General features: G+C 43.9%; 1 long non-coding RNA gene across 1 annotated transcript; it reads right to left on the bottom strand.

The window, feature by feature from the left end:
- Positions 1 to 1,783: 1,783 nt before the first annotated feature.
- Positions 1,784 to 12,964, bottom strand: LOC136749276 (uncharacterized). The gene is made up of 6 exons (XR_010816727.1): positions 12,798 to 12,964; positions 11,929 to 11,973; positions 11,419 to 11,526; positions 10,971 to 11,017; positions 6,185 to 6,305; positions 1,784 to 2,624 (listed from the first exon to the last, which is right to left on the bottom strand). It is a non-coding gene; the product is annotated as an uncharacterized LOC136749276 (long non-coding RNA).
- Between the last annotated feature and the right edge of the window lie 13,179 nt (positions 12,965 to 26,143).

Raw genomic sequence — 26,143 nt, 5'->3', positions numbered from 1 at the left:
TGTCTCACACCTGAGACAGTCCTCATCTGTCTACTAAGGGGCGCTATCTAATTTCGGGTGACTGAAATTAGAAAACTTGCTAAAACACTGATATGGACAATGCGGATCTCAGCCCTCTTCCCTGTTTGGAGTAAAGAGACTCATTTAAACTGCTCTATGATAATTAGGCGCGTTCACACTGCCATTTCTGATCTGGATCAAATGCCCAAGTCCCAGCATGCACTGCGGTGGCGTTTCTTTTAAAGGCGGGTGGCAGACAAACAGCCTTCACTTCACAATAAGACAACACGTCCCTACTCCTCTTATTATAAATACAACTGTCAAAATGAACACTAAATTGCTTCTTATTATATGTTAGCAAACATATAATTGTATTTTTATTTATAATGCTTTGGTTGTGAACAAATATGCAATTGTGTTGGTTTTACTTGTTAGAATAATTCTTAATGAGATAAAAAAAAATACTGTTGTTTTTTATATAATTTAATATATACACATAATTAAGTTTGAATGCGCATGCAAAGACCCCTGTGGAGGCTGACAGTTGATCCTGATCAAAGGCAGTGGAGATGTAGACCACTGATCTTGATGTACCGATGCATTTGATCCGGATCAGAAACGCTAGTGTATAAGTGCCTGTTATTATGGTTGCTGATTTTGAAATGGAAACTATTGTGAAAAGTACGTGTTTTTTTATTTATTTTTTACGTTTCAATTTACAGTTAAAAAAGTGAGTTTTCTCGTATAGTACCTTATAAAATGCTGCCACCTGGTTGATAACTATCACTGCTACACGTTTTGACTGAAATGCACTGATGTACTGGAGCTGCATTTACACTGTCTCTCTCCAGGACCAGGTCTGTATGTCTGTAAGCAGCGACAGCAACTGGTCAGCTGTACTGAAAACAAACGACTGTGCAGAGAGAGAGAGAGAGAGAGAGAGAGAGAGAGAGAGAGAGAGAGATGTCCACAGCAACAGGAAGGACACACTTCACCACAGACTGCCACCAATGAATGAAAAAGTGTGTCAGAGGTGTAATTCTCTTACCCTGATCTAGGTCTGTGTTGTTGCATGGAGATGTTAAAGTGGTGTCTGTAAAAGAAAGAGTGCCTGGAGGTCAGACAGCTATCAGTATAAACTGAGCTCTGAAGGGCAAACAGTCCACCTGGGTTTCCCTCAAGAAACTGCAAGACAATTTCCCCCTTTTGCACGTCACATTGAGGAACTGAAACAGATTGAAGATCTGACTGCTAGAGCTACTTGTGATCCAGCCCACCGATGCCTCTGCAAAACTGATGTAATTTTCTGTATATCAGTCAAATAATGTCCTCTCTGATTCACTGTGGATATGAATGCGAATGCTGTGGGGTTCTGGGGTGCGAGTGTAAGGGGCTCACCGCGTACCTGAGTTCATTACAGGTGATGTAACCCCTCTGACATCAGTACAGTGATAAACCTCGTGCAATGGGACACCTGGTTTGTTGGCGTAGTGGGTTGATCTCTCTACTGCAGCGGTTCGGATGGATGGCGCCTCCTTTATACATTCGGGTCACATCTGGTGCCCCCCCCCGACTGTTCATATTGTTGTGACCATTTATATTTGTTCGAAAGCCCCAACGCTTAACAATGATGACAACACTGACATAGGGTCTACTTGATTGCATTTCATTTCATACACTTATTTGTCCATTTGCATTGATAATACCAGAATCTCTCTGTGCATAAACCTGTTCTTAACCCATTTACTACTCACTGGAATCAATGAGACGGAGGAGCCTGATGCTGGGAGCAGAGGCTTTATGTTGGAGACGGAGGTGTAGTGGTGGAGAAACAGGTACCGGAGTGGCTCAGACTCAATCATCATAGTTAAACATACAGTAACGCCCTCTTTCCATTTCATAAGATTTTACCACTTATTTAAATAATATTATATAGCATATGCATAATATTGTATAGCGTCTTTGTTATAAAATGCAGTAAACATCTGCAGTTGTGCAGTTTTGCAGACTTTTTGAAACAGACAAAGTGGAAGCACATCAACACACAACATTACAGCCCAGATTACCGTCCGCTCAATCAAGGGAAGTGCACAGTTTCTCTATTCTTCACACCTGTGGACTCCAGATGTTTGGCCATGGCCGCTCTGACTCCAGCTGCAGTGCTGTCTTTTCACGCTCTTCCTCAGTTATTATTATTATTATTTGTATTTCTTGGCAGACGCCCTTATCCAGGGCGACTTACAACATAAGTGCAAAAATACAGTACAAGGCATCAATCATTACAAATTCAATTTAACTAAAACATAGCAATTCAAAATACATTTTACAAATTACAAATTACAATTTACGCAAGTACAGTAAGTGAGGTCCTACATCCTGGACGGTGAAAGCTAAGTGCTGTCAAGATGTAGGGTCACAGTCAGGGGTTATGGGAAAGGGAGCAAGGAGGAAAACAAATCAGGAATGCAAGCAGCATAATAAAAATAAATGGACTAATATTATAAGTAGAGTCTCAAAAGATGTGTCTTGAGTAAGCGCTGGAAGGAGGTCAAGGACTCTGCTGTTTTGACTTTGGTGGGCAGGTCGTTCCACCATTTAGGTGCCAGGGATGAGAAGGAGTGGCTCTGGAGGAAGGAGAGTGGAGAGGAGGCAGAGTTAGTCTTCTGGCACTAGAGGAGCACAGTGGTCTGGAGGGGATGTATGGAGAGACGAGTGACTGAAGGTAGCTTGGTGCAGTGTGGTCGAGACAGCGGTAGGTGAGGGTCAATGTCTTGAACTGAATGCGTGACGCTATCGGGAGCCAGTGGAGGGAGCGGAGCAGTGGAGTAGCGTGTGCGAATCGGGGCAGAGAGAATACCAGACGAGCCGCAGAGTTCTGGATGAGCTGGAGCGGCGGGTAGTAGTTGCAAGCAGGCCGGCCAGGAGGGAGTTGCAGTAGTCCAGGCGGGAGAAGACCAGTGACTGGACGAGCAGCTGAGTCGAGTAGTCGGTGAGGAAGGCACGGATCCAGCGTATGTTGCTCAGGAAGAATCTACAGGTGCGTGTCAGCGTGGTGATGTGCTGGGTGTAGGAGAGCGCAGGATCGAGGGTGACTCCTAGATTTTTAACGGAAGAAGAAGGAGAGAGTGTGGTGGATTCCAAGGGGATCGAGATGGAGAGGTCAGCAGAAGGTGAGGAAGAGTGGGGGAAAAAGAGGAGATCTGATTTGGAGAGGTTGAGCTTGAGGTGGTGCAGGTGCATCCAGGTGGAAATAGCAGACAAGCAGGAAGAGATGCGAGAGGGGATGAGAGGGTCAGAAGAGGGAAAAGACAGGAAGATCTGGGTATCATCAGCGTAGAAGTGGTAGGAGAAACCATGGGAAGCGATGACGGGGCCCAGGGAGTGAGTGTAGAGAGAGAACAGGAGCAGGCCCAGGACGGAGCCTTGGGGAACGTCTGTGAGGAGAGGTTGAGGGGTGGATGAGGAGCGTCGCCATGTCACTTGGTAGGACCAGTCGCTGAGGTAGGAGGAGAACCAGGTGAGAGCAGTCCCAGAGATTCCAAGGTCAGCGAGGCAGGAGAGGAGGATAGAGTGATCAACGGTGTCAAATGCTGCAGAGAAGTCAAGGAGGATGAGGACTGAGGAGAGGGAGGCCACCTGAGCACAGCTGAGGGAGTCAGTGACTGCCAGGAGAGCCGTCTCAGTGGAGTGAGCTGTGCAGAAGCCGGATTGCAGAGGAACAAGTGAGTGAGTGTTGGGACAGAAAGTCAGAGAGCCGACGGTGGACCGCCCGCTCGAGAGTCTTTGAGAGGAAGGGGAGTAGGGAGACAGGGCGGTAGTTCTGAGGGGAGGTGGCGTCAAGGGTTGGTTTCTTGAGCAGTGGGATGACAGCAGCTTGTTTAAATGCAAGGGAAACAGCCAGAGAGGAGTGAGGAGTTGAGGAGGGAGGAAATGAAGGGGAGAAGATCAGGAGCGGTCACTTGAAAGAGGCGAGAAGGGAGAGGGTCCAGGGCACATGTTGTAGGTTTGTGACGTAGGAGAAGAGCAGAAACTTCAGCATCAGAGAGAGGCGAGAATGAAGAAAAGGGAGCTTGATCGGTGGGAGGTTTCGGTGTGATGGGAGATGAGGGTGGAGAATGGGTGAGCCTGCGGATGTCTGCAATCTTGGAGGAAAAGAAGGAGGCAAAATCATCAGCAGTGAGAGATGAGTGAGGAGGAGGGGGAGGGGGGGCAAGGAGGGAGGAGAAGGTGGAGAAAAGTTTGCGGGGGTTGTTGACAGTGGATTCGAAGAGAGATTGGAAGTAAGAATTCTTGGCTGAGGTGAGAGAGTAGGAGAATGTGGACAATAGAGAGCGGTAGACTTTGAGGGCAGCTGGGAGTTTGGTCCTGCCCTGTGAGTGGGGGGAGATGGGGAGAGAGAGAAGTTAAAGGAGTGAAGGACAGGAAGAAATCCGGCACAGTGGGAATGGTTGGAGAGGTGGATGTTGAAGTCACCCAGGAGGATGGTAGGTGAGGACAGGAGGATGGGGAGGGAGGAGAGAGGAAAGTCGAGTTCATCCAGGAAGGAGGTGAGTGGACCAGGTGGATGGGAGAGAACTAGAAGGAAGAGGCGAGAGGGAGAGGTGATTTCAACTGCATGGAATTCAAAGCTATGGGTCGAGATAGAGGAGAGAGGGGGGGGGACAGAGAAGAGGAGAGAAGGGGAGAGCAGGAGCCCTGTTCCTCCTCCCCACCCGGTAAGAGGAGGGGAGTGGGACAGGACAAAGAGAGAGGATAGGGCAGCAGGGGTGGTAGAGTTGTCCGGGGAGATCCATTTCTCGGTGAGAGCGAGGAAATCCAAAGAATGTTGGGAGACGAAGGTGTAGATGAAGTCGGCCTTGTTGGAAGCTGAGGGAGGAGGAGGGGAAAGGGAGAGAGATGAGGTTGGAGGGATTAGGGAAACAATGGCACACAGGTGCACACCGAGAGGAAGGAGAGAGCAGGACAGGAATTGGAGAGATTGTCATGGTTGCCTGTTGTTGCTGTGCGGCGTCTCCTCGCAGTCTTCTCCTCGCTGGAGTCACCGCAGCCAGAGTCCCTGCCCTTTGTAAGCGTGGCCCTTCAGAAGGGGGGCACTGAAGGCTGCTGGCGCTGACTGCTGGCGCAGAGGGGTGGGGGGCGGTTAAATACGACACCTGTAACTACTTAGGACAGTGCACACCTGTGTTGCGTTGAATGACACAAGGCTGGTCAGGATGTCCCTCCCTCCTATGCAGGACTGCTAATAGCACAATTAATGGCCGTTTAATATCTGAATACAAAGACAGTGCCAGACACACGCAGTTACACTAAACAATAGCATCACCAAGTTGCGCTTGGTGATGAACTGTGCAAAGTTATCGATTTAAATTTTGTTGTTGATGCATGTCCACAATTAAAGCAGAGATTCCTGGCCAGTCTGTGTCCACGACTCATTGACATTTTCGACCAGCAAGTTATTTGCATAGGTGTAAGTTTGGGGGGGGGGGGGCGGGGATGCATTGAGAGGACGTTACATTGTCCCCCCTAACCGTGTATGCCTGGCTCCATAGGTGCAGGGGACATGTCCCCCCCCAATATTGACAGTGTCGTCCCTGTATTGACGTGTCCATCCCCTCCACTGCACAAGTCTACAGCCCAAGGCCAGTCAGGAAAATGATTACTGTGTAGGAAGAGCCCAACCCGGGCTGGATTTCCTTTCTTGTCTGACCTTTTCAAAGGTGTCTCCACCGGTCCATTATCCCGGCCCTCATGACCAGTGTATCCGAAGCAATTGATTTTCTTTTCTCTCATTTACTCAAACATTACTGTTTACTGTACGTTTACAAATGCACCCATATATATATATAACTATATCTGAATCATTCAATTACTTATTCTAGTTATAAAAGACAATAACCAAAACCCAGTGCACACACTGAACTGGACAAATTGTTAGTTGAGCCACTCTGCTCTGCCCCCCCTTCACAGTACAATATATTACACAGTCCGTTTGTCCTCTGCAGACCAGCAACGAACCTTTTTGCAAAACATCAAACCTGCCTCGGTCTTTAGTAAGAATCTCTCATTTAAAAATGATGCTTCATGACATCAGCTGTGTCATGCATAAAATATTCTTTTTTTTATGATTTTTGTGACTTTTATGATTTTCCCCATTGACCTCCAGCAAAGCAGCTTATACAATAACCTGAGAAAATATGGTGTTAAAGCCGTGTAGTTTGTACACTGTTGTCCCAACACAGCACTCTCTCAGTCACAGGCCTCAGTGCAGTCTCTTCATCAGATGGAGATCCAGCTGACATCTTCACCTTCACCAAACAAAATAAACAGAAAGCAGTTTTGTTAGACAGTCCTCTGTCTTAGTTAGTGCCTCATCTGTTGTAGGTCATGACTGTTGGTATTGTATATTGAGTGTAACACCCAGTCACAAATGGTGTTTATTTTTCCTTCTTCATTAGTGTCCTTTCATGTTTAATACTGTTTTTAGAGACTATGATGGCAGTTTTATTTTATATGGGCTCATTGAGAGGAGCTGTCACTTCTTATTGGCACCTGATGGCCAACATGATTAAACATTACTTGAGATGTTATTTTCGGAGCACCTGGCAGGTGAGGGAGGAGGTAGATAGAGAGGCGAGAGACTGGAGCGGCAAGACAGAGGAGAGGAGAGGGTGCGATGACAAGAGGGAAGAGGTTTTGAAATATCTCTACAGGCTTTGGATGGACACCTTCCTCCATTTTAGAACTGAGGGTTTAGTTTCACCTGCATTGATGGCGAAAGTAAAGTACAGTTTAAAGTAGTGGTTAAGACAGTTCTGTGTGGCTCTAAGGAAACTGAAGAGGATGTGTCATTACTCGTGGATTTACAAAACCGGCTGACAGGTGTGTTTTTGTTCCTGAAGATAAAGCGCCCGTTATGGACATCGGCTGTTGAATGCGATCTCCTGCTACCGGATGCGTGAGTAACACACCGATTGTGTAAAACTACACCGGGTTTGTGTTTCTGTGGACCATCAGAGCTCCAGCACTTTAAGGACTTTCTCTGTTGTGTATGTTTTCTGATTACGTGTGTAAATAGTCTAATAAAATGAGAGGATGCTGATCTGTTAAGATACAGCCAAAATGTTGCAGTGGACAAATTGTTTTAATTTATCATAAGTTATTGTTTTATTAGTAGGTACTTTCGATTGGCCTAGGACTTTAAACTGGAGTGTGGTTTATTTATCTGGTATCAATATCAGAGGTGATAATAATTGCTGAATAAAGTCCTGTTATCGAGTGTCCCCCACACATACAACCCACAGCGGTCAAGGCCTCTGAAACAAGACCAGGTTGATATGCAAGTTACCACAGTACTTTACTAATACGAGCTCAGATTAGTGATGAGGCTGATCTGCATGAATTGACCTTGAGGCTGTTTCATTTTATACAGATATAGGTTTATTAAAAATGTAAATAGACAACATGTATTTGCAAAGATAGGCCACAAGCAGGGTGGATGATATTAAAAGTGAGAGTGAGAGGAGATCTATCCAATACTCGAGTTTTGACTCGAGGCACAAAACATGTAAAATAACAAACAAGTATTATGATTATGATTCCCATTCCTACAATTTAGATCCCATAATTGTGATTTACCAAATTCTTGACTAGTACACAAAATACACTATCTGTGTGGCTTACTGAGAGTCAGTTATGCAGAGGTTCGACAGCGGGGAAGGCTGGCAGACTGCGTCCACTTCAGGATGGGTGCAAAGCTTTCAGGTCTTTGGTAGAGAAGTTGTGGTTCTGGTTCTGTTCAGTCCTCCTGGACTTTGTCTCCTTGGTTTCTTCTACCAGGTTGTTCCACTTCAAATTGCTAGTTTTAAATTTCTGTTTTTAGACATTTTAGACAAAGAGATTCTAATCTCTTTCCTTCCAAACTTCTGATTGGTCAGGTTTGGGGTAATAAAATTGAAATTCAAATAGAAGCAGTCTTTGCCATTCCTCTCCCTTGATTCCCACAGAATGTGTTTTGGGGGTGTGATGGCTTTGAGGAACGTGAAAATGGTTCAAATGTTACCTAGAGTTTCTCTATTGTCAAGTTTTAGTTCTATCAATAACATTTTCAAGTCCCTCAAAGCATGACCTTACAGTTGATACCAAACAAGCCAGGTGCTCTTTTTTTGGTGATGTTACATTTCAGTCTTCTTGGAATTCCAGGGGGGGCTGGTCTGATGCCCATGTCAGTGCAGGATCAGTTAGGATGTGTGAATAATTCTCTTTCCAAATGTTACTGTTGCATTGTATGTGAAATGTAAATGGTCCAATGGTTGTTTTAGCTATTGCTCTTTCTTTTAAGACCAAAGATGGTTTATTCATGTTTTGGTTCTGATGTAGAATTACTTAAGTGTCATTAAGTTAGTTTTAAGTCACCTTTTATTGTCTGTTATCAAACTGAGGAAGAAGTTGTCAGTATGCAGTTTGTATTTGGGTTTGTTGCTCTGGTCTATGAAATATATAAATTACCTTGAATGTCTGTGTTTCACAAAATGAATCTTCAATTACAATGTGGTGCTAGTCTATGTGGAGACAGGAATGGCAGCCCATTTGTCACTTGGGGGGCTCCAGCATGGACATGTTATTCATCCTACTCTGGTGAGCACAGGCCTTTGCTCTTTTAGTATGGCATGGTAAATGTATGACTGACTGTAAGTAGCAGACCCTGCGGCTGTCACATGTCTCTCAGTAATCACACTGACCTGCGTGTTTGATTTAGGTACGTATTGCTCAGAGTGGGGCTTGATATGTTATTAGTCGAATCATATATGAGGTTTGTAGTGGATTTCACCCCCTCAGTGCGAAACCTGGGATCTCTCGCAGTTTAACAAGTCATTGGCTAATTTCACAGTGTTAACTCCACAGGTTAGTGGTTGGTTTAGGCCAATTGGCCACAGTGGGGTTACATGTATCTGTGTAACAATGTGTCCTTATTGTATTTAACTTTCAGGGGATCACAATAGATCCCCAACACTTTGACAAGTTAAATGGATGAAATATATATATCGTGGGCCAGTGCCGGGCAGGGCAGGCCCTGAATGGGACTACATCCCCCAGTGGAGGGTGAGATGGACAAAATCACACAGGATATAGAATACTGGAAACGACCTTTCGCTTTGGACTTTGACCTTTGGATGTGGATTACAATTGTCTTGTGTGTCTTGTTAATGTCTGTTATAGAGAGGGGGCTGCAGGAAGCGAGCCAGGCTCCAGAGAAGATAGGGGTTTCATTTGGTTTGTCCTTATGTGAGTCACTTCCAGTCTCCTCCTTTCACCTGCCTGCGTCCCGATCACCTGCGCTGCCTATAGGACCGCAGACACTGTGTCCAACCCCACACAGGGCCACTATCTACTATCTAAATCAATATAATCAATGTTCGAACAGGAGACCTTAATGAACTGTTGTCTGTTTATTAGATTCGTACCAGGGTTGGACACTACGAATAAACCAGACACTGGACATGATCTGTTAAGACATCAAGAGCCAAATTCATACAGCTTTACAGCATGACAAGTTTACCACCCCTTTCAAAAGATGAAAACCAATAACCCAAAGTTACAGAGGAAACGGTTACTTGTTCTTTGGCAAATTCTTAGATAAGCACCCTCACATGTTTTGTGCCTCTTTCCCATTTCTCTGTGTTTGTTCAAAAACAAGTGTTTCTAAAATACATGGGCCCACACCTGAAGGGAAAGCAGGGGGCTGTATACTGTTGCAAGACACATATCAGGTAAAAATGTTCTGACCTGGGAAGTGTCCCTATGCAGGGTTAGGGTTAGGGTTAGGGTTAGGAGAACCGGAGTGTAGGAGCAGAGTATCGTGAGTAGAGAACGAATGCAGGAATAGCAAACTGTGCTTGGACTTTTGACAAACTGATTTGGATTATGGACTTAAACACCCACATACACAGCAAACAAGTTAATTTGTTTAGCTTATAGAGAGGGACTCATTCTTTGTTGAGGTTGACTTGACAAAGAGTTAGGTTGTGTTTGCGCACGGAGCACAGTATATAATAAACCATCACTTTGCAATAATTTCCCTGCCTGTTTCCTGAGCCCTGCCTTACAGAGCCCAGATGGTGTGGCCAAGACCCCGACACTGTCACAACAGGTAGAAACATGCTGTGCAGTGAGTTTGTCATGTCCAGCTCATTCTATGTACCAGAAATCAGAGATGGAGAAATCGGCCATGACGTCACAGGGGTGCTAACTCTGGAGCTGCTTTGCTGGAAGTCAATGGAGAAAATCAGGAAAGTAATACAGAGCTTATTTCATCACCCAGATCTGTTGCTATTATTTTACATGATTATTTTATTAGAGGTGACTGCTGTGTAGACTACAGCGGAGAGCGAACTGCACACAAATGTTCTCCCGCGCAAAGCATCTCTGCGCATGCGCAGTTCGCGCTCAGCGAAGTTCTGTCATAAAAATACGGTGATGAGGCAATCGAATGTGCATAAAATATTCTTTTTTTTGTGTGTGACTTTTATGATTTTCCCCATTGACCTCCAGCAAAGTAGCTTATACAAGAACCTGAGAAAATATGGATTTTCAGTGGAGTTCCCCTTTAAATTACTATTCCTAAAACAGGACATTGATTAAGACAATCAGACGATACATTTGTCTGGTGATGATTTTTTTCTTTCTTGGTTCATGCTTATGTTAATAATATTGCTGTTACGGTTATATTACTAATACTTAATTAACTAGTGATCTAATAATAACTAACAACAACAATTATTGATCTTTATTATGTACTCTTTGTGCTGCACTTTATGGCTTGGAAGTCATGGTATAAATTAAAATGATCCAAACACCATTTCCAAAAATAGTAATTCTTGCTTATTATCATCATTGTAACAACAGGATTTATCATTAACCTCTCTGGGCATACAACAGTCATGTGAAAATGAAACAGAGAGCCCTCAGTTTACCTGCACTGGGCTGGCCGGCCCCGGCGTGGTGGTGGGTTTTGTGTCTACTGTAAAAAAACAGGCAAAGGAGGCGATGAGTGAAGAAGCAGAATATGATCTATACTTGTAGACATGGTCATGCTTCACTTCAGACACGCACTGCACTGCCCACACCCCCCTCCTCTTCACACGTGAGAGAGGCATCTGTGTGCCATTTATCACACCAGGCCGGACTTGTAAACCACCGACACACAGAGCCGTGTCTCTGCAGCTCCTGATAGCAACGCCACACTGCTGATGAGCAGACAGGATACCCACGAGACATATTTGTGGTCTACAGAATATCCAGAAGGTCACAAAGGTCACAATTATTCTTTAAAATCAAATCAATAAAAAGTATTTCAGACACAGTATACACACATGCCAGTATGCAACGTTATAAACTGGATTGCTTATTGAGGAGACCTACTCAGTGAATGTGTTTGTCTTCTCTTCTTGAAGAGAAATATCACGGCCACCATGAACACACAGACAATCACTCCCAGGGCGGCTGCCAGAGAAATGTGGACTCCGGCACCTAAAACAGAAACAGTGTTAATGAACCGGCCCCACCCTGTAAACAGGCAACAGCACTGGGCCACAACAGTGTAGCATGATCTGTCTGGGTGGGATCATAGTAATGCAGTTGTTATTGTATGGACTGTATGTCGGTTCAGACTTTGGATCTCTGTAGAGATGAGTCAATGGATGTCTCAGCTGACCGCAGTGGGGGGTTAAAAAGGTAATTAGAAACATGGGGGGAAGCTGTGCCAACAGGTGGTCAGCTGTACTGAGAACAAATGACTGTCTGAAGAGAGAGACAGAGAGAGAGAGATAGACAGAGAGAGAGAGAGATGTCCACAGCAACAGGAAATGCACACTTCACCACAGTTGGGCACGAATGAACGAAAAATTGAGTTATGAGGTGTAATTCTCTTACCCTGATTTAGCTCTGTGTTGTTGCATGGAGTTGTTGAAGTGATGTCTGTAAAACAGAAAGAGTGCCTGGAGGTCAGACAGCTATCAGTATAAACTGAGCTCTGAAGGGCAAACAGTCCACCTGGGTTTCCCTCCAGAAACTGCAAGACAATTTCTACCTTTTGAACGCCACATTGAGGAACTGAAACATATTTCAACTTTGACTGCCAGATCTACTTTTGATACCACACACTGATGCCTCTGCAAAACTGATGCAAAACCAAAGTTTGTTGTTACTCCTGACCTCTCCTGAATGATTGACTTTCTGATATACATTTTTAAACAGTTCAATCTCTCAGCTCGTCCTCTTTTCTGACATTAGAAACACAAACCCACTGAACGTCTGGTGACAGGAAGGTACCACTGGCAGGACATTGTGTCGTTCAAAGTGACAAACTGATGCTTAAACCACAAAAGCAGGTATATACTCGCTGGCGTCCTTTTCTTTTGCAGTGCACAAGTAATGAGGCGGTTCTGAAGCACAAGCGATCTTGGTTTTCTATCCCTGCCCGGCAGCTCACACAGTTCTTATAACTGCAGCTCTGTGCTTGTTGGTCGATTGTGCTTTGGTGCTTGTTCAGGTGTGTATAGATTAAGTTGTTCTTTCATTACATTTCAAACACTACAGTGGTTTTCAGAAGTATTCACCCGCCTGCAAAGTTGTCAGTTTGTTGGCGCCTGTGTATACTCCACAACACTTTCAAATTAGACTTTACATGTAGAATCCAGTAGCAATATGACACAATTGTCTACAATGCCCTTTGCTCTGTTCACAACTGAGACCCCCTGAGCGCAGTCCTTGCCTACACTGCATGCAGTACGGTAACACACCTGTGAATGCACTGGCCGGAGTCTGGGTTGAATTGTTGCTTGCTGTCATATCGGTACCATTGATCTCCAGAGGATCAGAGCTGGGTGATGGGGTGGGTGATGGGGTGGGAGATGAGGTGGGTGATGAGGTGGGAGATGGGGTGGGAGATGGGGTGGGAGATGGGGTGGGAGATGGGGTGGTTGTTGTGGGGACTACTGGAGGTAAACAGAAACATGAAGCCATCAGTATGATACCTAGACTAGCAGTACTTCACAAAATGAACACTTCAGTACTTACACAGGAGAATAACCAGCTATACCTGCTGCGGTAGACCTGTTCACACAGACATACCCTTCAGTCAGTCCAGGCTGGCTTAAGCTCTGCCTTCTGGGATCAGTAGCTCTCTAACATGCTCAGCAAAGAGCACTGTTTATTTAATACTGGAATATGGAAACACCATTTCTACATTCAAGAATAAATCAGTCATCAATTAATGTTTATTAACAGAAATACAACACTGACCTTCACTGACGCTCAAGTGTGTTTTTGTTAATGTGCCTCTGCCCCATTCCTCCACTGCGCAGTAATAGACCCCAGAATCCTGCAGTGTCAGTCTGTTCATCCACACAGTAAAAGTCTTTGCTGAGACAGAGTTAATCAGGTTGAATCTCCCTGCAGTAACAACAGTGTCTGTCTTGCCAGTTCTAATGAGAACATCCTTATTCCCACAGGGATGACGACACCAGTACTTCACACTGTACTGATAACCATCCTGATATGGACATTTAATCTCTACACTTCCACCTTCAGCCCCAGTCACTCGTCTGTCAGCCGATTTCACACAGCCTAGAACTAGAAGAGAGAAACATCAGTGCTAGTGACAGATTTGATCTTTATCCTTCAGCATATGAGGGGGTCAGTCTGAGACCAGGCTGGCGTCCGGCTCCTCAATGTGGATGGACAGGAGAAGCCTTCAGTCTGAGGGCAGTAATGCTGGGAATGATCGTGTATTAGGGGCTGTGAATTTCTAATCAATACAAAACAAGAGCAATCCTAAGGACTCTGATGTGGATCCTCTAGTCAAAGCTGCTGCTACGACTCCAAGTTGAACCTGTTTGCCCAGAGAAGGCAGGTTCACATTAGTCTTATACAGCCTACTAAACTCAGTGCACGAACAGGGAGGGGTCCCATCTGAAACATTTCAACATTTTCCCCAAACGTCTGCGTAACATCAAATTCCCTCACTTGAACTTGTGAGTGTATTAGTAGGCTTATTCAAAACTGTCATTGCTCTGTGTGACAGTAACTTGCTTCCTCTGTATGCGTTTCTGTTGGGTTATCAACCTTTAAAATGTATTTCCAGAAGCAAGCTTGAATTGAAAACAAGGGAGCAAGAAATTGGAAAATACTTCTGAAAGGCAACCCAAATCCCTGTGCATGTTTCATATTGTTATGAGTTCATATTCAGTGTATAGGCCTCCTATTTGTTATTTGTTTATGTTTTATCTGTACTATTTTGTAAATAAAATCTCCATGTGTGCAGTTCTGTACTGTCATCCTATTTCTGCGTTTGTCATTTTAAGAAACGCTTTCTTGTTGTGAATGTCAGATTTCAATTTTGAAAGATGACCGAGCAAATCAATTGATCATGGCGCTGCTCTGTACTTCTGCTCTCCCATTTCACAGTCCATTATGGATGCAGGATTAGTGGATTTACAGTACGGAAACAGATCGTCCCTGTTATCTTTGCTACACCTTATCAAGAACTGGACCAGTGCGCTCTCTCACTCACTACAACCTGTAGCCATCACTGTTACTGGCAAGGAGACGCCATGCATTCATTAGTCCAGGGCCCTTAATTACACAATTGAGCCTCATAGTGCAATTCAGAATTCAATTAAGCAATTAAGATCTCAGTTGGACAGGGGGTCCTCCAGGACTGGATTGGGAATCCCTGCTTTAGCCAACAGGCTGATAGTATTTCTATTCATGGAATAAAAAGTTCTTAAAAGAATGTTACAACTTTTCAACTTAAGGATTAAAAACAGTATATACCAGTTGTCCTGCACAACTCTGGAAACAATGGTAATTCCCTGTAGCTCAGCTTGCCTGCGTTCTCTTAGTTTCTGCCAGGAGATCCCCGTGTGTTTCTCCACTACAGCAGCAGTCTCACTCCCCTGCGCCCCTCCAATAATCAATTACACTCCAACGTGTCTGTCTCAGGAAACGAGGTTATCATATTCACACAGTTCTGTATTGCGCCAAAAGCAGCAATGAAGACCGACTCACCAGCGAGGAGGGAGACAGAGGGAAGAAAGGAGTTCATTTTCAGCCGCTCAGTATCACGATGCTGTCAGCTGTGCTCTGATACAGAGAGGCTTCCTTGCAGCTCACAGGAGGAAATGACTTGATTGTTTTTAATAGACTGAGCTGTTACTCATGTGATGCAACCAGGCTAGCTGACCAGGAAACTCAGCGGCTACCAGCCACACGGGGAGGATAAGAGAGAGGCAGAAAAGCTCACAGAAACTCACACAGTTAGTACCGTCCTCTGAGCTTAGTGAGGAAGATCAGTGCTGTATCAATCCTGTTTCTAGTGTCATCACTGAGGGTTGGGGGCGGCTGATTCTCACTCTTCACCAGGCAGCCCCCCAGAGCACTAATATCTTGATTTCCCTGAACACATCAATCTATTTATGTCTACCCAAGGGCATTTGAATAGGAAGATGTTCTAACATGCACGTCCATTGGTAAAGTTGCAATGATGTCCATAGCATCTGTTCAGCACCTTTCCACACAATGCTCCTCATCTATGACATGCATGTGGAGGATAGATATGGTTATCCATCCTCCCAGCTTTAGCTGCTGCGTTTGTGTCTGCTCTGTTTTGTGCTTTGTAACACACCTTGTTATCTCAGTGTCCAGACTGCACTTTTCAATAAAGTCACATTCACTATCACACACACCGGGCAATATATCAGAAGTATTTGGCAGATATTTCAAAGTAATCCAGAGTTTAATTTTCATTTATACTTTTTTCTAAGAGATGAATCCTAAATAAATGTAACTTCAAACAGAACAAAAAAACATCCTATCAGTGTTTCATAGAGCTGCACCCTTTTGGACAGCCTAATCTGTGAGGTCTATTGGACAGCCCAGTCTCTGGGGTCTATTCAGGGAAGGAAACAGACCAGGCAAAGGAAGTCTTGTATAAACAGGGCTTTTGTTTGTAAGCTGCAATGGAAATAAAGGTTCACTAGTACAGCTGAATTAAAGGCAGACCAGATCTCAAGAACATTGGCTTTGTTGATTAAGAGGAGCTACAGAATGACAGTGTATGATAGTGCCAATGAAATGAAAGGTGTATGTGTATGCATTGTGAGGTTGTTTCTTATGGACTTAAGAAAAAGTCCATAAGAAAAAGTTTTTCTTAAGAAAAATCCTGACCATTCTTTCGCTCCACTCCTTTGGAAAGCACATGCACTTGTTAACACTACTGTATTAAAGAAGAACTATCGCACTGCAGTCCCTAAACTGGTGGGTTTATATGTACTTACGTGTCACATGTTTAGTTAAAAACCTGACCTAAAAAACATTAATTCTGTCTCACACCTGAGACAGTCCTCTACTGTCCACTAAGGGGTGCTACTGACACAGTAATTGGGTGATTGAAATTAGAAAACTTGCTAAAACACTGATCTGGACAATGTCAAGCTCAGCCCTTTTCCCTGATCGGAGTAAAGAGTCTCATTGAAGCCGGTCTATGATTATTAGGCGCGTTCACACTGCCATTTCTGATCTGGATCAAATGCCCAATCAAAAGGCAGTGGAGATGTAGACCACTGATCCTGATGTTCCGATGCATTTGATCCAGATCAGAAATGGCAGTATAAAAGCGCCTGTTAATACGGTTGCTGATTTTGAAATGGAAACTATTGTGAAAATTAAGGGATTTTTTCACGTTTCAATTTACAGTTAAAAAGAGACCCATAATCTCATGCCAAAATGTGAAGCCAATAAGTATCTCATATAATACCTAGTATAGAAATGCACTGATTTACTGGAGCTGCATTAACACTGTCTCTCTCCAGGACCAGGTGTGTATGCAATGGCGGTTAAAAAGTTGAATAGAAACAGAGGGGGGGGGAGCAGCGACAGCAACTGGTCAGCTGTACTGAAAACAAACGACTGTCTGCAGAGAGAGAGAGAGAGAGAGAGAGATGTCCACAGCAACAGGAAGGACACACTTCACCACAGACTGCCACCAATGAACAAAAAAGTGTCAGGTGTAACTCTCTTACCCTGATCTAGGTCTGTGTTGTTGCATGGAGATGTTAAAGTGGTGTCTGTAAAACAGAAAGAGTGCCTGGAGGTCAGACAGCAAACAGTCCACCTGGGTTTCCCTCAAGAAACTGCAAACCCTTTTGCATGTCCTGTCATGAATGGCAGTGACACTGGGTCCCACTGTAGTCTAGCTATGCCACCCCAATTTAATTATGCAAGATGGGGACTCGCTACCACTAAAGTAGTCCCCCGTGCAAGTTCGGCAGAATCTCAGGACATACACAAGACAGTCAATGAACAAATGTTTTATTCTAGATGATAAAATATGATACAGTAAGCAATCACAGCAGGGGCAACTAGCAGGGCACGAATTCTGTTAGTCCCAGAGTTTAATACTAAATACCAGTTAAAATTGCCTATAATGGTCTGGGAAATAAAACTTCTAAAATCATTACAAAAGCTAAAAACTAGAAAAATAAACTATACTAAAAACCAACTAAAACCAAACCCAAAAACCATTTCCCCAAAAGACCAAGTTCATTAGCAGCAATAGAGGACAAAAAAAAGAAAAAGAAAAGAGAATAGATAGTCCCGATGCACAGTGTTCGAATTGAAAGGGGGGGCTGGGGGGGTCCGGGACCCCCCATAAGAGAGAAAACTTTGAACGGGTCTACAACCCCCACTGCAAGAAGGGACTGTCTCCTAAACTTGCCCCAGCTTGGGAGGGCCCCTGTGAGGTACTGGAGGCGGTGGGCACAGTGTGCTACCGGGTGCGACTGCGGAGGCGATGCCAAGTGGTGGTGCTGCACCGTGACCGCCTGGCCCCCTACCAAGCTCGCCTGCCCTCTGCACTGCCGGTGGAGAGTGATCTCCGCAGCGGCTATTGGCAGGTGGCAGTGGCGCCGGAAGCACGCCCCCTAAGACGGCTTTCTCCATAGGCCAGGGTTTGTGGCAGTTCACCATCATGCCCTTCGGACTGTGCAACGCGCCTGCCACGTTCAAGCACCTCATGGAGCGGGTGCTGTCTCCCATTCCCCGGTCGCAGTATGTCCTGTACCTAGTGGTACATGCCCCTGACTTCACCGGAGCTCTGGCCAATCTCCGCCATGTCCTGGAGAGCATCCATCGTGCGGGCCTCCATCTCAACCCCCAAAAGTGCGAGTTATTGAAGAGGCAGGTCACCTTCCTGACACTAGAAGGGGTGTTCACCGACCGAAACAAAGTGGCCTCTGTCCGGGAGTGTCCCACCCCGACCTCCGTCACTGAACTCCAGAGCTTTATGGGGCTGGCTTCCTACTATCGTCGCTTTGTCAGGGAGTTTGCTCACATCGCCAGCCCCCTCCATCGCCTCAATGAAAAGGGATGGTGATTTCAGTGGGACGACACCTGCGCCCTCTGCTTTCGCCCAGCTCCGCGATGCCCTGTCCCAGGCTTCCGGGCTAGCCTATCCCGACCCCGGCTCATCCTTCGTCCTGGACACCGATGCCAGCAACACCGGGGTGCAAAGGAATAAAGAGGGGTGCCCGGTGCCCGCACCGCAGTCGAGTTGTTGAATTTTAGCAGGTGGGACTGAGAAGCGAGAGAGCATCACTCCGGTTTGAATTAAAATAAAGTTCTTGTCCTTGTATCCTGCGCCTCTGTTCTCATTTCTTCTGCAGAGTCGTGGAAACTTAACAGAACCAGAGAAACGGTAAATGTTACAATATGCATACGTTTCCGAGGTCAGGACCACTGTTCAGAGGTCACTGTGGTCCGGGCCTCAGACCTTCTCGAGTTTTCACCAGCTACATAAGTGTGAACATCACATTCTCCTCTGATTGAGGATTGATTACACTTCAGTTACTATAACTATCGGATATTTCACCTTCGTGCTGAACAGCAGCTCGTTTGTAACCGCTAGCTGATTTTTTAAAAATCGTATCTATCAGACAATTTGTAGGTAGCTATGCTAACGTTACTCTGAAACACGCGGTTACATTGGGGCAAACTTCGTAATTCTGAATTAAATTATTCAAGTTATTAATTTCTCTTCATTAAGTTTGAAGAGAAAATAATGCTTACTGAGACACTAATCTTTAATTTAATGTCAGCCTATTTGCATGTCGTCTGTTTGCGCTCTGCAAATACATTTTAGCAGGTGGGACTGATTAAACATATTAGCGGATGACTGGGTGTTAATAAGACTTAATTATTTTAGATCGAAAACCCATGTGCTTCCGGGTCAGTGCGTGTATTTTACTCCTCTTTTGGTAAGCTGCTTTTATTCCCTTCCCACTGTGATTATTTTAATGGGATTGATGGTTTTATGGTGTTTTTCTGATTAGCAGTGTTGACGTGGCCTGTTGTGTCCATAGATAGCTGCGTCTTCCTTGGAGGTAATATTTTTAAGTTGTTTATTTTGTTTTGGTTCGTTTTAATTGCGGTTGATACTAATTGTGTTTTTGTATTACTTTGCAGGTTTTGGGGTCAACCACCGTTTCTTGTATATTTTGTCTTGGAATTTATTTATTTTAATGTATTGTTGTAGTTTTAAAGGTAACGGTTAGGTAACTAACTAGTGGCACTAAGTATTTTGGGGGCGGCCGAGGTAATGTTAGTGCGTTTGGGAAACTGTTCATCTCTATTTCTTTGATTGTGCAATTGCGCATCTGGTTAGGACTGTTTTCTGTGGCAATGTGTAGCCAACTACGCCACTGAAGGCACCACCTTCAGTTTAGGTTAATTCAGGTTGTTTTTTTTATCTGGCCATGGAGTTACAGTAAAACAATGGAAGTTAACAAGTTAAGTTTTAACAATAGTTTAATAGAACAAGCGGGAATAAGACGGGGGATTGCAGTTAAGTTATAAAAGATTCCAATATTAAAACCATTAAAGTCAAATATAGGGGACACATTTAGGCTCTGAAGCACCCTATCAATCAAGCTAGTCACTATAAGAGTAACTGAGCCACCACCCAAACCCCCTTACTCCTCTTTTCTAGCGCCTCTAATACTCTATGCTTTTAGCCCATTTTCAAACCCAATTCTGCCTATAGATTTTGGCGGCAGTACCACCACGACCCGCTACAGGCAGGGGCGCTAAAGAGCACAGGAATCGGCTTTAAGAGTTGTGGATAGTGAATCCCCTAGAATGAATCATAAAATAATAAAAACAAAGATACAATAAAAGCTGCTAAGATCCCCACAAATGCCGCCCTCTTCACGATCACTAATGAACACAAAAAAAAAAAAAACACTTCTTTGCGCGTATAGCTGTCCCTCAGTCTCTTGATCGTGCGGTCAGATGATGCAGCGGCTCGGATCAGTGAAGCACAGCTGGACCGACAGCAAACAGGACAGACCCGGGGCAGGACCTTCAGAAGAGCAGGGGCCGTTTCAGCAGCAGCTCCCGGCATACAAACCAAGTTCCTTTTAAAAAGGTAGCACACCTGGTGTAGGAGTCTCGATCAATCAGAGCCCAAGCCAATCTAGTAATTAGCACTCCCACAATTAACTACGCGTGAATATAGAAAGGAAAAGTGCGCTGAAAGTAAAGAAATAACGCGAGTAAATTAAGGTATAAAAATCAAATGGTGCATAAAAACAGTTACACATGCAGCACGATTACATCGGCGCTTAAAGAGCCTGGGTATCACGCCTGCATTATCCGAGTCCCTTACGCGTACATATTAATTTGGTGCGGGTTTTTTTTTTTTCTCCTTTTTTATACTGTATTTGGGTGCATTTTATTTTGGGTTGTTGTGGGGCAGTGCATTTGGTGCAGGGGCGATTTGCTGAAGACGTTCCCTTCTCCGAGTATCGTTAATGGGAGACGACGTGTGCAGTACTGCCATTGCCTGGTTGCCGAGTCAATTGCGCTTGTCTTTGTTAATCCAATATTGTGTATACTTTTTATATCGTAACACCCGTCTCCTTGAGTCATTTACTTGAACAGGGTCTGAGCGGGGAGCAAAGGCTTTGTTTAGCAGGATTATCGGTATAGTGGAGTTCCTCTTGCCCCAGGAAATATCAGGAACGGACGGCTCGGAGAACACGCCCGCCGGCCGGACTGGACCCGTCCCTCCTTCACTGCGCTCTCGATCCGGAGCCCGTGGTACCGTCGACCGCTGCGTAACTGGAGATCACTAATCTGCAAGACAAGTCCACAAGTGCATACGACTCCAAGTACACCGTCAGTTCAATCGTCTTCTCAGTGTAGCCCCGAGTAGGGTCACAAATATATGGCAGGCAGAAACCAGGTTAAGAGATTACGATTTGTATTCCAGCAATTAAAACACTTAAAAACAGACGGACACTAAAAGCGTCACCCATTCGATACAATAAAATCTGATGAAAGAGGGGAACAGGCAATGTGCAAAACTGGTAAACTAGCAGCATATAAATGTGCAAAGAGCAAGATGTATATACATATGCACTCATGTGCAAACTAACAAGCCATGCATATAAAACGCAAGTGATCTCGAACAAAATAAATAGTCCAATAACTTCAAGTGCAAGAAAAACCGTTTTAACTCCAAAAATCTACAATGCTAACAAAATAAAATCTCCAATCCAATACCATTAAATAATTATACCTACATATACACATTCACGCAGTCAATTAGCCATACATTTCTTATTTACATTTATCAAACTTGTTGTATTGCAAGTTCAAATACACATCAAGTACTTCATATAAAAATGCCTATGCAATATAACCATTTAAACATACAAACACAATGACTGTCAAGGTCCACATCAATACATACAATTCAACATACCATTATAAATAGGAATCCGACGTAAATGCAAGTGCTTACATGGACACCTTAAAACGCGAAAACAAACTACATTTTAGACATTGAAACGGAGCTCTTACCAAACAGTATAGCAGCACTTCACCTCATACAGTCATTCGCACACCACACTTCGTCGTATTTCCTACAAAGTTAAATAACCAAGTTAGCACCAGTTCTACAAGTGCATTAAGAATTACAAGCGTATTAAAATGGCAGTTTAGCAGCCAGGACTCTGCAACCCGCAGGACTCTGCAACCCGCAGGACTCTGCAACCCGCAGGCCTCTGCAACCCGCAGGCCTCTGCAACCCGCAGGCCTCTGCAACCCGCAGGACTCTGCAAGGACCCGCTTCGACCCACGGCGGCTCAGCTCGCACTCGCTGGAACCCTGAGGTGCTCAAGCTGCCCGGACAGCCTTTATCCAATGCTGAGTGTTTAACAGGTGTAGTGGCTGAGAGTGAAATGTGGGGCGTTGCTCAGTGAAGTATTTGTCAAAGTCCCGTGCGTTCATACAAGTGAAAATAGGTGAAAACAATCAATCAATAAAAACTAATACAAGTGTGAAATATAGTTGCAAGCAGCAATGTAGGGGACCAAGCATATGTGGACAGATATGGCATATTTAACAGACTTTAGGGTTTCAGGCATGATGAGATTCAGGCCCAGGTCTCACACACCACAGTGATCTAACCACAAAGCCAAATGGCCCAGGCTTCATAACATCTCTTCAGAACTGCTACAATATGATAATACTAGTATATGAATATTGAAACTAATAAACCTATAAGAAGCCAAACGCATCCGTAGGAATATATCATATTTAACATACTTCTCAGTTCTGGCCACAGTGGGACTCAAACTTCTGTGCCACAGTGGAGTGACCTTACTGTCTGAGCCATATCTAACTTAAGCAAAATATCACAAAACTATCCTATGCCTGTGAGAAGGGAGTACTTAGATCATAACTTCATTGTTTGTAATATGAGTGTGATATAATATGTGATATAATATGTGTAATATTGTGGTGGAATAGTGTGTAATATTAATATTTATAATATCAGTGTGATATGTTATCCATATATATTACAATATATTGTTTGTACTCTGCAATATACTACATTAACTAAAGTCTTTTTCATTCTTACAATGAAAACATAGACAATATAAACTATTTGTTAACTATTTCAATATTTGTAAAGATTACTATTAGTTACATTTGTATTGGTAGTACAGCTCCCTCTCTTTTTCAGGTCCACATAAATGTATAACATGTATCGCTTCATAAATGTACTCTATTATAAATCCAAGCCTTAATATCAAGCTCCCCAGTGGTGCAGAGGGTAAAGGCATGAAGTGCAAGACTAAGTAGATGTTCTTGTATCTTGTATATGTCAACACCTGCATGTGTCTGAGTTCTTGTGATTGAATTATGCTAAAGGCTTGGCTTGATGTTTGAGTTTCAGAGGTGGTATTCTCTGTGATTGAGAGATGTGCTATTTAAGTGGATTAGATGAAGTATGGTCAAATTTAGTTTTATAAATCTTTTTTTATGAATTTACATTTACAAATCTGAATATAGGTCATAACACGAAGTCATTCATAACATGAAGTCATGCACCAAGTTTCTGTCCCATTAGCGGTTTGGAAGGAGAAGAGGTTTGAATATCGTCTTATAATTGTCACTTAATCTAATATTGGCACCACACCATATGCCATAAGACCTCCAGATTTTGTGTGGGACAACCTGCTATAGGTATCTACCAACACACTAATTTTGGTCAGTTTCTCTTATGTTGTTTTAATTTCATGGTCGTTTGAAATGTATGGACAAAAAAATTATGAATTATTTTGGTCATAGCAGACAGATTATTTGAAGTATCAGCTTGCTTTTAACAAATCAGATAGAGGACCAAGCCAAGGTCATGTGTGCAAACTTTCACTTCAGTCCGCCTAATGGTTTCAGAGAAGATTTAATATTATTGACCAATCCAATATGGCTACCAAACCATGTGCCGGATGGACATGTCTTGAACAAATCTGAATATAGGTCATAACATAAACATATGCACCAAGTTTCAAATCTGTCCCATTAGCGGTTTTGGAGAAGAAGATGATTGAATATTGTCTAATAATTGTCATTAATCCAATATTGGCACCAAACGATAAGGCATATGACCTCCAAATTTATAGAGGGACAACATCATATAGGCATCTACCAGCATACCAAATTTGGTAAGATTCTGTGTCGTAGTTTCCATTTTATGGCCATTTGAAATATATGGCGGAATAATAATAATAATCCGACCAATTACAAAATGTTGTAACAAAGAAAATAAGGAACCACAGGGAGCCTTGGCACCCTCTGTGGCACGTCACATTGAGGAACTGAAACAGATTGAAGATCTGACTGCTAGAGCTACTTGTGATCCAGCCCACCGATGCCTCTGCAAAACTGATGTAATTTTCTGTATATCAGTCAAATAATGTCCTCTCTGATTCACTGTGGATATGAATGCGAATGCTGTGGGGTTCTGGGGTGCGAGTGTAAGGGGCTCACCGCGTACCTGAGTTCATTACAGGTGATGTAACCCCTCTGACATCAGTACAGTGATAAACCTCGTGCAATGGGACACCTGGTTTGTTGGCGTAGTGGGTTGATCTCTCTACTGCAGCGGTTCGGATGGATGGCGCCTCCTTTATACATTCGGGTCACATCTGGTGCCCCCCCCCCGACTGTTCATATTGTTGTGACCATTTATATTTGTTCGAAAGCCCCAACGCTTAACAATGATGACAACACTGACATAGGGTCTACTTGTTTGCATTTCACTTCATACACTTATTTGTCCATTTGCATTGATAATACCAGAATCTCTCTGTGCATAAACCTGTTCTTAACCCATTTACTACTCACTGGAATCAATGAGACGGAGGAGCCTGATGCTGGGAGCAGAGGCTTTATGTTGGAGACGGAGGTGTAGTGGTAGAGAAACAGGTACCGGAGCGGCTCAATCAGACTCAATCATCATAGTTAAACATACAGTAATGCTCTCTTTCCATTTCATACGATTTTACCACTTATTTAAATAATATTATATAGCATATGTTATACATTTTAATAAACTTCTGCAGTTGTGGACTTTTTGAAACAGACAAAGTAGAAGCACATCAACACACAACATTACAGCCCAGATTACCGTCTGCTCAATCAAGGGAAGTGCAGTTTCTCTTTTCTTCCCATAGCTGTGGACTCCAGATGTTTGGCCATGGCCGCTCTGACTCCAGCTGCAGTGCTGTCTTTTCACCCTCTTCCTCAGTTGCGCTTGGTGTGGAACTGTGCAAAGTTATCGATTTAATTTTTTTGTTGCTGCATGTCCACAATTGCAGCAGAGATTCCTGGCCAGTCTGTGTCCCACGACTCATTGACATTTTCGACCGGCAAGTTATTTGCATAGGTGTAAGTTTGGGGGGATGACGGGGATGCATTGAGAGGACGTTACCGTGTATGCCTGGCTCCATAGGTGCAGGGGACATGTCCCCCCCAATATTGACAGCGTCGTCCCTGTATTGACGTGTCCATCCCCCCCACTCCACCAATCTGCAGCCCAAGGCCAGTCAGGAAAATGATTACTGTGTAGTAAGAGCCCAACCCGGGCTGGATTTCCTTTCTTGTCTGACCTTTTCAAAGGTGTCTCCACCGGCCTATTATCCCGGTCCTCATCACCAGTGTGTCCAAAGCAATTGATTTTCTTTTCTCTCATTTACTCAAACATTACTGTTTACTGTATGTTTACAAATGCACCCACAACTATCTGAATTAGTAAATAACTTATTCTAGTTATAAAAGACAATAACCAAAACCCAGTGCACAAACTGAACTGGACAAACTGTTAGCTGAGCCACTCTGCTCTGCCCCCCCTTCACAGTACAATCTATTACACAGTGCGTTTGTCCTCCACAGACCAGCGACGAAGCTTTCTCCAAAACGTCAAACCTGCCTCGGTCTTTAGTACAATTCTCTCATTTAAAAATGATGCTCCATGACATCAGCTGTGATGACTCAGGGTGTTAAAGCCGTGTAGTTTGTACACTGTTGTCCCAACACAACACTCTCAGTCACAGGCCTCAGTGCAGTCTCTTCATCAGATGGAGGTCCAGCTGACATCAATCAACAGAAAGCAGTTTTGTTAGACAGTCCCTGTCTTAGTTAAACAGTGCCTCATCTGTTGTGACTCTTAACTGTTGGTAGTGTATATTGAGTGTAACACCCAGTCACAAATGGTGTTTATTTAATTTATTTCCTTCTT

This window comes from Amia ocellicauda, chromosome 5 (assembly GCF_036373705.1).
Source record: "Amia ocellicauda isolate fAmiCal2 chromosome 5, fAmiCal2.hap1, whole genome shotgun sequence".
NCBI classification, from domain to species: Eukaryota; Metazoa; Chordata; class Actinopteri; order Amiiformes; family Amiidae; genus Amia; species Amia ocellicauda.
This window is presented reverse-complemented; position numbering and strand designations above follow the sequence as displayed.